Source organism: Capsicum annuum, chromosome 4 (assembly GCF_002878395.1).
Source record: "Capsicum annuum cultivar UCD-10X-F1 chromosome 4, UCD10Xv1.1, whole genome shotgun sequence".
In the NCBI taxonomy this organism is placed as follows: domain Eukaryota; kingdom Viridiplantae; phylum Streptophyta; class Magnoliopsida; order Solanales; family Solanaceae; genus Capsicum; species Capsicum annuum.
Window position 1 is genome coordinate 117,911,950 of NC_061114.1, and position 15,451 is coordinate 117,927,400.

Genomic DNA, 15,451 nt, shown 5'->3' on the forward strand with positions numbered 1-15,451 from the left:
ACGACCATAACTCCTTGTACAGGACAAACTGGGTGGCCTACTTTATATGAAATGAAATCCCTTTGAATTATCCTTCCAACTATACCAATTTCACACAAATTTGATATCGGAGCAAAGAGTTATGGTCGATCTACTTTAGCTTATCAAAACAGTCCACTAAAGGACAGATTTGACATTATTTAAATTTTAAAGGCATTTTGGTCATTTCCTATTATATTATGGATGGGAATATGTGTATATATACATGTATATGAGTTCAAAAACTCATTTTCATCTTCAATCATAGAGAAAGAACAAACCCTAGCCAAATTTGACCTTTAAATTACTTTTGATTCAACCGTAGAAATTCTAAAGTAATCCGATAGCTGCGTTTGTCATCTCGAGAGCTTCGAACGGCACCTATTATTTATGCAAACATAATTGCATAATCAATAGGTGAATTATAAGGTATGAATATTGTTTACCTTTGTTCTTTTCCATATGTATATGTGTGATAGAGGATTATATGTATTGATTGTTATTAAAAGGTGATAGAAATAGGGTTATGGATTATTTTGCATAGTTTGGTTGTATTGAATTGTGGAAGGTGGATATGGTAAATGAGTTGTGGAATTTGGATATGGTAATTGAGTTATGGAAGGTGGATATAGTTATATACTATTGAATTGATGATTATTTATGTCTATGGGTCAATTTGGTTTAATGGATTCATTAGAAGGATAAATAAATCCAAACTTGATATTGGAGGATGTTGTATGAATATGCATGGCATGTGAATGTAATTGAAGTATAAGAGGGTTAAAGTGACACCCTTTACGGTGTAATTAAGGCTTACTACTTAACCAGTAGTTTGGTGAATTCAAATAATTGAATTGTCACGTTTGGTTGCTAATACTAGATTACTATATATGCTCATTGTAGATAAGTAATCCAAAAATATAGGAAGTCCATTTGGGACTAGTATTAAAGGTTGACAGTCAGGTATGTAAAGCATACTCTATACCATATCTTTGGCATGAAAGTGAACAATTGTTCTATTAAGAAAGTTTCCAAAGTTATTCAGTAACATGTGGTTCATAATGGTTTTGTATGATGTCCTACGTTACCAATGAACCTGTTTCCACCCTACAAGATGTCAATACATTCCAATACTTACTTTTTTTCTAAATCTTACATGTTTATTGCACAAATGAATGTCAGAAGGTATCCAGTTTGTCAAACAATATCCATGTGCTATTAATGACTCTAAAACGTTTCATTGATATTCCAATAAGTTCCTAATTCATTGTTATGGTATTGATGACTCCAAAACACTTCATTGATGTGCCAATGAGTTCTTACTTCATCGTTATTGCATTGATGGTCTATTTATATGTCTCTTATTGATGTATCATTGTTTCAAAGTATCAAGAATGCGATGGCGACCGAAATAACAATCTCAAAGATTAATTGAACTAAGTGATGGAAGTTCTCTCTTATCGGGTCGTATCCCAGGGGCATAAGTCTATCATGGGTCGATCCCTATTTATGTGTTTATGGGTGGTATCCCAGGGGCATAAGCCTATCATAGGTCGATCCCAGTTGATATGTACTGGAGGCAGCCTAATGGTCACAGTACAGTACAGTAATGATTACAAAGATGATAAGAATGAAGGTAAAGTGATTGAATAAATACAATGTACAGGTTGTCACAAGTTCTAGTAAGTGTGGTCCACTCCTATTTCGATTTATTCACTTATTTCTGAATTCTATTGAGCTCCTATATCATATGTGATTATCTACAGTTTTACATACTTAGTACATATTTTGTACTGATGTCCCCCACGGGAGACCTACATTTCATACTGCAGGCACAGGTACCTCAGCTCATACACCGCATAAGTAGGAGCCAGGATATCCAGCTTCTTTTGGTGAGCTCCAGTTTGCTTCGGGCTTTCTGTATCATATCCAGTCGCTTTTGGTGTTATATAGAAGTTAATTATATGACGGGGTGTGGCCCGACCTTAGTTAAACTTTGTGGATTGTCTAGAGGCTTTGTAGACCTAATGTACAGTCAAGATGGTGTTTTGTTAATAGATGTGATGGCTCCAACAGCCAAGTATTGTGTATATATATATGTGCTCGATCCTATACAGGTGATTATTTCCTTTTATAATCGACATGATGTTGTTCGAATTTCGGGTTGTCATAGAGGTATGCATGGGAAGTATAAGGTTATGAGCTGGTTCTCCTGGGCCTCCTCGGTTACGGGTTCCAGTCCGCCCCAATAGGATTTGAGGCGTGACAGATCAGTATTCCAACTTAGAAGTGGGAAGTAGTGAATAAGGACTTCATTATAGGGTTTCTTTTACTCATCGACATCATGATTATATTTTAGTTATTGTGGACTTAATGACTAAGTTAGATCACTTCCTACCAATTAACACATCATATTCAATCAAATATCATGCTAAACTCTATCTTAGGGAGTTTCTGAAACTTCATGGAATCCCTTTTACTATTATTTTAGATAGAGGTGCCCAATATACCTCTCAATTTTGGAGGACTTTTTAAAAGGGTCTTGTTAGCCAAGTTCATCTTAGTATGTCTTTTCACCGGTAGATAGATTTTCAAGCAGAAAGGATGATTCAAACCTTAGAGGCTATGTTCAGAGCATGTGTGATTGATTTCAAGGGTAGTTAGGAAGATAAACTATCTTTGATTAAGTTTGTTTACAATATTATTTATCACTCCAGTATTTAAATAGACCCATTTCATGCTCTTTATGGTTGGAGGTGTAGATCTCCTATTAGTTGGATTAAGGTTGGTGAAGGTTCTTTGATAGAGACAGGTTCGGTGCATGAGGCAATGAGAAAAGTTTAGCTGATTAGGGAAAGGTTGAAGACTTCTCAAATTTGTCAAAAATCTTATGCATATGTGAGGAGAATAGATCTTGAGTTTGATATTGGTGATTTTATCTACTTGAAGGTTTCGCCCATGAAAGGGCTAAAGAGATTCGGTACGAAGGGAATGCTTAGTCCCTGTTATGTTGGTCCTTATAAGATTTTGAGTCGATATTGTAAGGTATCTAATGATCTGGAGTTTCATAAAGATTTAGCATCAATGCATCTAGTCTTCCATGTCTCCTTATTGAAGAAATGCATTTGGTGACGTAGAGTCAGTTATTCCTTTAAAGAGTGTGGGAATGAAAGATATTCTCTCTTATGAAGAGGTCCTAGTTGATATCCTTGAACATCAGATTCGTAGGGTAAGTAATATAAAGGTTGCTTTAGTAAAGGTTTTGTGGGGAAATCAGTTAGTTGAGGGAGCCACTGGGGAAGCATAGGCAAATATGATGACCAAGTACCCGTACTTTTTCTCTTCAAACTCAGTCCTAACTTGAAGTAATAGTTCCCTTAATTAATTAATTCTTTTTATTCTATCTCAGGAAACCTACGGTATTTTTATGTTATATCACGCATTATTGAGTTTTCTTCATACGATGTATCAATAATAGATTCCATTGTCAACTCATTGTTCAGCTCATAGGAGTTCAGATTGTAGCTTTTCCCCTATTACTTCAACTTAGTCTATTTCATTCGTGGAAGAATGATCCAAAGGGGGAGATATTATAATACCCCAAGTTATTGATCTCTAGACCCATCAATATATAGACAATTAAATTATCTTTCCAATGCCACCAGCCTTGCCTTAATCCGATATCATAGTGAAAAGTTGTGGCCAATTTACTAAGGCACTATTACGCTTCTAGTGATGATGCCTTTGACGACGACTTGTTGTCCGACTAAACGAGTTTTCAGAAGGACTTGAAGTCATAACAGTGAATATCCAGAAAATTTAGTGTATTGATGATGATTCCAACATACGACTCATATTAGTCTAAATAAGTCATTAGGTTGACCCATCATCATAACAGTAAGAAACAAAGAAATTCAGCCCGTTGACTACAACACTTCCTAATGACTCATTGTTAGACTGAATAAGTCGTTAGAGAGGATCTTTGTCATAATAGTGAAGGACCAAGATTTTGGTCGTTAGGTCATGATTCAAGCCATGACTCTTTGTCAGACCCTACGAGTAGTAGCATGAGCCATTGCGGCCATTTCCAAAGAGTTTCTAAGTGTTTCAGAAGGGTCGTTTGGTCTTTTCCCACTCTTTTAATCTCAAAGATATGTCTTTTAGGCTTTTCCAAGGTTGGAATATAAGGATAAATTTTCTGAATTCCCTCATAAACTCAAAATTCAATCAAATACATATAGGGATAATAGGGAAAGAGTGATTTCCTTCTCCAAAAGCCAACCTACGGTTCTTCAAAAAATTCATCTCTAGGAATGTGGAATTCATCAATGGGTCTTCTCTCACTCATTGAGTCCCAAAGATTACTATATTCTTAAGTTAAATTTTATCCTTCAAGCTTAAGATTTCCATGGGAAGCATGAGACCCTAAAATTTCAATTTGTTTTCTTGAAATAAACCATGAATTTTTTATTCCCCATAAGTTTAAGCATCTTCCGATACTCAGAACAATGAAATCCCACTGTTATGATAAATTTTTATGATTGTCTTCAAATTATGAAATTTCTCATTATGATCAAATTTTAATATTGTCATATTTAGTTGCATTCTTCAGAGCTAGTGGGTTATGAACACCCGATACCTAGGGATTCATGCATACCTCAATTTACATGTTATTGAGTACTTCAGATTATTCATATATTGTTTTTTTCAGAATACTATTATATTGAGCATTTTATTTATTAGTGTCTTTCAGTTAGGAGTAGTACTTAGCACCGAGAAAATGAAGGGATGAAGGCTCACCCATCAATTAGGATTGAGACCTTTAGTAGAAGTCCCTAAGCTCAAAAAATATGGCACCATCGTAGGTTATAAAGTGTTCCCTTCCAGATTAAGACTGACACCCTAGTCCTTATAGACATAAGTTTAGTGGATCCACGTTAGTAAATGTTCGTACCCTTTGCAAGGTATTGAGTACCCAATCAACTGGGTTAAAGGTTGAACTAGGGCCAGCTCAGATTGGGGTATTTGGTTATTGTTAGCTCCCACCGTCCACAGTTTATGTTTTAGTCTCAGATTTTGCATGACTTTGTATTCAATTATTCAGCTCATTATTCAGTACATGTTTATACTTGGTCTTGCATCAGTTCAGTATGTTTCATGCCTTATGCCAAGTTTATGTTAGTTATTTCCGATATTACATACTTAGTGTATTCATATTACTGATTGCATACTTTCTTTAGCTATATTGTCTTATAATATAGGTTCTGGCACTTCACATCTGAATCGATTTTAGTACACTTTTTTACCATTAGCATTAGAAACTGCTGAGTTCTCATCATTCAAGGGCCAGTTATTAGTATTATCATTATTCATTTAGTTTAAGACAATTGGTGTTATTTAGGGGCTTGTCCCAACAACTCACATGAGTTAGAGGCTTTCCGACAGATATTTAGGTTTTCAGCATGTCAAGTATTTTCAGACAATCTAATTTTTTATATTTATTATTTAATTTCATTATTATTTATTATCAGTTCATTCAAGTCTATCTTCTGCTCAGTATATTATTTCTTTAGTATTCTTAGTGTTATGCCAGGTCATGGGTTAGATTATGGTCAAATGTGATTCTAAGCACCGTATTATGACTAGGGGTAGTCTTGGGTCATGAAAAACACAAACAAATGGTCCCCTATCCTAAAATCCATGTTTCATAGCAAAAGAAACTGTCAAAATTGTCATCCAAGGTAATTTAGTAAGAGTTCTATCAAAATGCCAGTTTATTAACCCCAACACTCAAGATAAAGAAATGGGCATCAAAACCAGAAGAACTCTTTGGGAACCAAACTACTGGTCCTAGTAAGTCATAAATGGCTTGGGAAAGAAATAAGGATATTCTAAATGCAGAAAAGCATAATGGTAAGAAAAATGACCTTGAGGGTCATTACATCTGGTATGTATCATCGACCAACTCAATTTAGCAAGAAGTATAAATCATAAATCAAACAACAAGTAGATATGAGCTTCAACACATAGAAAGTAGTTTACTCAATAAAATAATAGTTCAAATAAACTAAGAAATTTCATATAACAACTCATGTAAGCCACAAACAATTATCATAAATAATAACCAATTCACAGTCTCAACATTTATATCACAACATAGATCTATGTCCATCTCAAATTGGCATTTTTATCTTTTTAACTTTCATTATAATCTCTATATATCATACTAAATCTCACCTCAAAATACTAACATGTACACATATACTAAGGGTCTTATTTCTTCCTAATGTATAATGACCTACATGGGACGTACTAGGGTCCACATACTATACCAGCTTGGTACCAGTTAGTAAACTAATACTATATCGGTGTGGTATTTGATCAATAGTAATTATATAAATTATGATTTAAATATTACTATATGTTAGGATATATATCAAGTGTACCTAATTTTACAAGTACACTTCACAATCAAATCTCAAAATTCAATAATTCATAAATCAATGGCTTATCGTTCAAGCATTAACAAAATAACTACCATCAACCACAAGTTTTTCAGAATATTAATTAGTATTTCATTTAATTTATAAGTATAAATGCAACTAAATAAGTCTAAAAAACATTATAACCATAACCTACTGATCTTAGGCATATTTATATAACTAAGTGTCATTACCTAGGTACGTTTAGCTTAGTTTTGAGAATAACTTAGCGTTCTTATGTTAATAATTAGTAATGTTGTTTTATTTGTGTTATAACACTCTTTTTTAGGTGGTTTATGTTTAATTTGTATCAATTCAAGATTGAAACAAATAAAGGCAAGTCTAGACAGTTACAAAGCTTGAGTTGTGCTTATTCTTAAGTGATTTTGATGAGCTTAAACCATTATATTATTTAATGGTTGTTATAAGAATTTTTAGGATATTAAAGGAGGTGAATTTGATGAAATTCTAATCTTCAAATTAGAAATAATAAATGATGGGACAAGGTGCAGGATTGTGAGGTGATAAGGGACTAAATCAGGCAAAATTATGCCCAGTTGTTGTTCCCTCTATGTTGTGTAGCAGAACCCAAGATCGCATCCATGGAACCACCACACATGTTTGATTTAGCTACTATAATTTTAATCCTAGTATCTTAGTGGTGCGCCACCAAGTCAATGGAATGATTTCCACGGCACGAAGCTCCTACAATCGAGAAAATTCAGTCCCAAAGTCCTAGTTTAAGTAGAAAACGTGTGGTATTTTCATCTAATCCTTATGGGATTTTGATTAGATGTATAAAAGTCTATATAAAATATTAAAATGCTGAAAATAAGTGAGAAGCATATGGGAGATTCCATATTATGAAGTTAACACCCACCCACTCCTAAACTGATTAAGATTTGGTTTTCTACTTATTTTAAGTGAAGCCAAAGGGGAAAATAGGTATATTTTCGTATGGGTCTACATATGGACGAAAATTTAGGAAATAAAAGGATTGCATAGACATATTTACACATATTCTTGGAGGATACATGAAACACCCTAGGTTTTGACCCTTGGAAATTTCTTGAGTTTGGAACTCACTGCCCTTGTAAGGACTTACCATACGAGTCGTATGGTGTGGGTACAGGTTAGGAAACCCTAATTATTAGGAGACCATTGAAGTATGGTTGAGTTTTTATTATAGTTATGGTTTGGTGGGTATGGTTCATTAGGGGTGGTGACAGTTCATTTGGTCGGTCCCTTAATCAAATAAGTAACTTAGGAACTTGACTTTCCTCTTAGTACGAGTGGCTCACTAAGAGATGTGAGGATAGGGTACATGTAGTAAGATTGAGTCATATTTTTTCCAGTTTCAATCCCTTTGGTTTCTGGTTTGGGTACGGCTAGTACATACCAACAATATGGTCTAGTGACGAGTTGGGCAAGGTAGTCATATATTGGACAGAATGTGGTGTCCAACATTCTGTTCTGGTGATGACTTGGTGATACCAGTCATATGGTGTGGTGACTTGTTGGAGGGTCAAATCCTACCCACCTACGAGTTTTATAGAGTTTTAATTTGGGGGTAGTCTAGACATTTCCCCTTTGTAACTCCCTTTGATACCATAACATAAAATACTTTTTGGGCATCATTAACCTATTATTCTCAATCAAACACTCTTAAAATCTCTCTTAAGCAATAGGTTAGGGTTTCTTCAAGATAATTAATTAAGGCTTTCAAGGGCGGTTTCTCTTCCTCTACCTTGTTGTCTAAGCATGTCACTCCACCCTTATTGTTATTTTACAAATAACATGTATTTTAATGTATACATTTCATGATATTGTTATAGTTTGAAATAATGGTTAGGGGTTTTGGATATTCATTGTTGAATATTGTTCCTCATGTTTTAATGATGTTTCTTTCATACTTTTAAATATGATTTTGACATTGTAGAATGCATGGTTATGATAAATTGATTTAAGGGTACTTTCGATCTCCCAAAATTACTTGGTTATGGTTTTGAAACATATGTGCCCTCAACCTATTTGTTAAAGTGCCAAAGAGAATTGTTTTGTCACATAGTTTGACTATTATTGAAATATTTGCATTGCATAAATGGTAATGGAACTTAAAAATTGGTTTGGTTGGTTTTAAATGGTTTGGAAAGGCCTAGATGGCCATGGTTTTTGTTTAATTGGGAACTTGGGAGTCAACTTGGTTTAATGGTTTTGGTATGGCATAAAAGGATAGACTTGCAAGCTCTAATTTTTGCATGACAATACCAACGGTTAATTCCTAAAGAAAAGACTCCTTGGTAAATGGTTTGTGACACAACCCGAACTAGGGCCTAGTCATGTCAGGCGACTCAAGTCCGACCCAGATCGGAGACCGCCCCTGAGACCCAACCATAATCACGCTACACCCTACATAGGATGAATTTTGAACATATAACTAGATATAATAATATAAATTGAAAGATATTTAAAGGAGTTCATAACCATAACCAACCAAATATCCAACCGGTGTCAGCCTTAATGCCAATACCAATACCAAGGCTGACACCAATACCGACACCGTCCATGCCCATAGTTGTCTGACAAAGCCTCTATCTAAAATCAATAATATTCGGTTGAGACAAGCCCCTAACCATAGCCGAAACCAAACCAATGAAATAACAAAGATAAAAGAAGTCCATAGCATGAAATCGAGCCTTCCGGGGTATGAAATCTAACCACTTCAGTCTGACTCAAAGTTGTCCCCGAATCCAAGTCACTGAGCAAGAGAAATTATAGTATGGTCAGTTCCTGCATCGCGTGGGGATATTGCACTCGAAGACGGCTAGCAGAGTGAATACTAGCATGTACTCGGGGATAAGATAAAATAATGCCAGTAATTCAAAACCAAAGTAAATAATCATATTCAATCCCATATATATATCATGTCGGGAAGGAAAAACGAGTTTACCATGCATTTAAAACCTTAACTTGGGTTGTGTAGCTTGGCCGTTCTAAAACCACCCACGGGCTATATGATTTAGCTCCCCTGTTGAAGGGCCCTAGTACGTGTTATCCACACAACCGGAGAATAGAAACCTAGGATGACTAGTATATTCCCCAAAATATAAAGTGACATAATGCACACAGTCACCAAGACTACCATCACATCAGTAAATATGAGTTTCCAATGGCAATCCCCATGGGACCCCCCACCTTCCACAGATTTGCTACTCAACCCCCTTAAATCCTAATTAAACCTTTTTCACATAACCAAACCATTTACCAAGGATTTTTTTTCATTAGGCATTAACCGTTGGTATCGTCATACCAAAATTAGAGCTTGTAAGTCTATCGTCTTGTGCCATACCAAAACCATTAACCAAGTTGATTCCCAAGTTTCCAATTAAACAAAAACTATGTACATTAAGGCCTTTCCAGCCCATTTAAAACCAACCAAACCAATTTAAGTTCCATTATCATATTATGCAATGCAAAGATTTCAAGAATAGTCAAACCATGTGACAAAATCATTCTCATTGGTATTTTAACAAACATGTTGAGGGCATATAGTTTCCAAAACCAAAAACCAAGTATCAATTTAACATTCCCATATAACCACAGGTTCAAACCAAAATTATAACATGAAAACTATAAGAAAGGCATGGGAAAGCATAATCCAACCATAAACAACCAATACCTCCAACATCAATTTAAAAACCAAAACAATACCATAATAATACCATGAAAACCATTCATTGAAACATGTTTTTAGTTGAACTAACAATAAGGGAGGAGTAACATGCCTTAGACACCAAGGAAGACAGAGAGATTCACTCTTGAAAGCCCCTAATTGATAGCCTTGTGGAAACCCCGGCCTTTTCTCAAACCAAGAGCTTGAGAGAGATTTTAAGAGTGTTTGATTTAATATAATAGGTTAATGTAACCTCTAAAGCTGTTTTATGTTGTGGGTTCAAAGGGAGTTAAGAGGGGAAATGTCTAGAGTACCTCAAACTTAAAAATGTAAAATTCTTGCATGTGGGTACGAGTTGAACCTCCAACTCATCACCAAATCATACGACTGGTACCATCTAGTCATACCTAGAACAAAAAGTTGGACATCCACACACGATCCACCATATGATTCCATTGCCCCAATTCATGACCAGACCATGGACTAGTATGGTCCAGTCGTACTCAAAATACAATTCAAAGGGATCGACACTAGACAACGTACAACTACACCTTACTACTCGTACCCTATCCTCACGACTCTTAGTGAGTGTTATGGCCCAATTTCTTAGGTCATGATGGTGCCTACGAAAACCCACCAGTTGGCCAGCCAACCCAAAGTCCAAAATGGCTAGTAATGGACTACTCAATCAATATAAAGAAAAGAATGTAGAATATATAAAGTAAAGATCAATACATAAGAACATCCCAAAATCTGGTGGTATCAGTACAAGAGCTTCTAATATATTTAGAGTACAAAAGTGAAATATTAGGGAGAAATACTCTGATACAACTTATCTATGAATACAGCATGGAGAATAATCTAATACATAAGATAGAGAGATAAGTAATACCCCGAACGTCAGGATCTCACCCTAAGTCTCCAAACCACGGCTGCTCTGCATGATGCACTCATCAATGGCAATAACCTGTACTATGATCTACAATCCATGGAAGTGTAGTATGAGCACCAAACGAATGAATCTTAGTAGGCAACTGCCGACTGAGATCCAAAGATAAAGCAGATATATACAACATATAAAAAAATAGAAACTATACCCAAGAGTTCGGAAATCATATGACAAGTCAATTAGATAATAGGGAACAACTATCTTTTTCATTTCCAAAAGTCTAACATAATATGACTAAGGAAGTACCAGGGAAAACTATCCTATTCCAGCCACAATCAATAGACATCAATACTATACCGTATATCCTAGACCAATATACGAATGAAGAGCAAAGAAAGATATATATATATATATATATACATCCACACACACACATATATATATATAGGCCAAGGAACAATATACAATATGTACAAATGAAGGAAGGTATATATGGTAGTGACATAACTTCATATAGCTATATATATATAAACATGAGGTCATCTCAAGCATAACCTATATCACCATATCCTTATTATAAGACCTCATTATAATACCATTAGGATCTAAGGCTCTCATGCTAAAGGTTATAATCCACATGGCTAGACATGAGATAATCGTGCATAACAATGCAATCATAAGGTAAAGGAGGCCGAAAATATACCTCAAATCTTGATACCAAATCAACGGCCAATTTGTCATAAGCTAGCCGTAATAATGATCATAACAATGATAATAACAATATCAATAACATCGTGAATAATCAGCTACTCTGGACAACCATATACCTAACCGATCCTATGTGTACCCCCACTGCCCTAGACTCAGAAGGTTCAATCAACATAAAATAACACTAAATATATCATTCACCCATATTAATACAACCATCCCATACAGGTTGATAGACATAGATGCATACTGGTGATAGGTGATGCACATGCAGGAATGAATGAATGATACGTAATCAATATCATAACTCATCATAACTGTCATTATCATGACCGTTGTCATCATAATCAACCTCCGTCCTTGCCGAGTATAAATATATCATCACAGTTTCCTCTAGACTTGCCGAGTATCAAAATATCATCACAATAGTATCCTCTAGCCTTACCGAGTATCAATGCATCATCACAATAGTATCCTCCAGCCTTACCGAGTATCAATATCATCACAATAGTATCATCCGGCCATGCCGGGTATCACTATCATCACAATAGTAACCTCCGGCCTTGCCGGGTATCAATGTCATCATAATTAACATTACAGAGTAACATATACTAATATACTCATGAACATAATCATATCACCATAAAGTATCTATCTCGACAATACTTCTCAACTGCTCGTTATTATCTAACTAATGCTATTGATAGTGAAACCACTAGTTCGCTAGTCATCACATGACCTCTAGATATCGTCTAAATATTAACCTTATTCAAGGGATAACAACTAACTATTATTTATTAGATAGCTGACATCTAACATCTATCCAAGGTTCATCACTAGACCATAATCACCATTTACCCACTATTCCAAATTATTAACTAATCATTATAACCATTAACCATTATTAGCCAACACATAACTACTTATCTTCTAACCATCTTTTATTAACTAAAATCATTCATTAACTAACCCTCGTTAACCAACTAATCCTTATTTAACTATTCATTAATCAACCATTTAAGAACTATTCATTGTTATTAACTAGCCACCTCTTATTACCAACATCACTTATTATCTAGCCTCGTTAATACACAACCGCTCATTTAACAACTAATCGACATTATAAACTTAGGCATCAATATCACTAATCTTCGCATATGCTAAACCCAACATCATCATTAATCACATATCAACCATTTCTAACTACTATATTTCAACTAAGCACAATTCATTAACTAATACATCAGATTCCTAGCCACAAAGTGTTATGGTCTCCTAACTATCACATAGCTTAACCCTTAATTAAGGAGAACAATCATAAGATCATATTCCATCGAGAATCACGTATGTTACCAACACAATAATCATGAATGTACCAAATATATGCATGTCATCACCATTATCTAATAAATAAGTCGTAAGCAACATACCACATCTTCCTCTGTCCTATATCAGAGAGATGTGTATATAAACTATGCATATGAATCCATAAACTATAATTGTATCTCTTACAATAATAAGCACTTTTCGGATATCCAATCATTATCATAACATGGGCCTTGGCCAAATAATATATTTGAAACTTATGTTAATAATCATACTTATGAGTCGTAACATATTTCTAGTCATCTCACATATAGAAGGCATCTCGCATATAAGAGGCATAATATCAATAAGCATGTAACCATCTCTCACATAGGAGACATCTCACATCTAGGAGGCATAATATCAATAAGCACGTAACCATCTCTCACATAGGAGGTATCTCACATGAAGGAGGCATAATATCAATAAGCATGTATATAAGAATGTAATCATCTCTCATATAAGATATCTTATATCAATAGGTCATATATTATGACTATGAGGAATATCACCTCTCTAGGGAAATTGTCATATGTAAGAGGAATATCATCTCTATAGGCCTAAGTATCATAACCAAAAGGAAGTAGCATCTCTACAGGCCCATCATCAAGTCTAAGAGAAGATAGCATCTGTATAGGCCACACAACATATCTAAGGAGGATATCATCTCTAAATGCCCTATATTATTTCTGCAAGGAGTATCATAGCCATAGCCCAAAGCCCATAATCCAAGGAACATCAATATAAGCTACCAAGTCACAAAGTAACCTTATACTAAGGTTTACTAACCGCTTCTATATCTATTATCTGCAACTAAGTCCACAAGACTAACACAAGTCTAGGCCTAAATGGGCCAGATGATTCCACTTCTAAACCTCAATTTTTATGATTAGGCCCACTATGCCCCAAACTAGGCTAAGGTATCTAGTTCAACTTCTAAAGTCACATAAGCCACATTCAAGCTTAGGATAGGAGCTTCAACTAGTAACAAGGGTACTCAAGTCTACTCTACCCAAGTTAAGGTTTCAAGACTACCACACTAGTCTAATAAGGTCAAATCCATAATTCATGCTTCAAATGCTAAAACCACAACCCAAACATAGGATTACATTATAACCACGATACAACTAATCTAAACTAGGGAAAAAAGGCACTAGGATTCAAAAGTCTTATTAACGTATCATTATATGGGTCCAAAACCCTCATCTAGTCCCTAAAGTATCAATAATCAAGGCTAAGTTACTCTATGCATAATCAAGCCTATCATCCATATTTACACGTAATACATATCACACGTCATCTATGAAAAGGATTAGACAGAGGCCTACCTCTAAGCCAAACTGCAAAATATCAAATCATGCACGATATGCTCATCTTCACTTCACAATCCCAAAATTCCATCACACTAACGAAATCACAATCCAATCATCAATACGAGTCTATCGATACCCATATTGCACTATTGTGCTTCTAGTCCAAAATGATACCAAAACCCCAAGTGAGTCCCACATATAGAAAATGAGTTTCTGAGACCAACCCAATGTTCACACATTAACAAAAAGTCATAACCCTTAAGAAATAGGTGAAACTTAAGAATAATTTGAGCTAAAATCATGCATTAAGCTAAATTAGGGTTTTTGTCCAAACTAGGAAATTCAAGCATGAATAAAAGGGATTCTTACCTTAAATTTGAAGATAATCATAATACAATATGACAATTAAGCTTCCAAGCCACCCACTATAACCAATTTCTTATTAGCACACCATATTAGGGTTTTAAGCTCTCAAGAGAGGAAGTAAATGGCCAATTCTTGGCCAAAATGGCTATTTAAAGAACCATCCCAGGCCTACGGTCCTCACAATTGCACACATGTGGGCTGCGTTTGTGACAGTCGAGATCGCGCTAAGGCCTCCGAGATCATGATCTTGGCTGTATCATATTAAAACTGAAACTTGGAATTTTATTCCATGTTTGGGATAATGACTCAGGATGCATCTAGAATCCAATTTTTCACAAACAAAATATGTAACCACACTAAATTTGACATTTCGAACGCGTTGGAGAATTCGGATATTCAATCTGAGGTTGTTTCAACCGAATATGGGTCCAACACCTAAACTTTCAAAGTTTCAACTTTTTGATCGATAGGTCAAAATAAGCTCAAGTACATTGGGACTCGTACCAAAGGTCTACCTAGCCTAAAATCAATATTATGAATCTGTTAGAACAGTCAAAATTTTCATTTGAGATCCTTTCACTGATGTTTTCTCCCGATGGCCATTTAGAACCAGCGAAGACTTCTAAATAGGGAATTG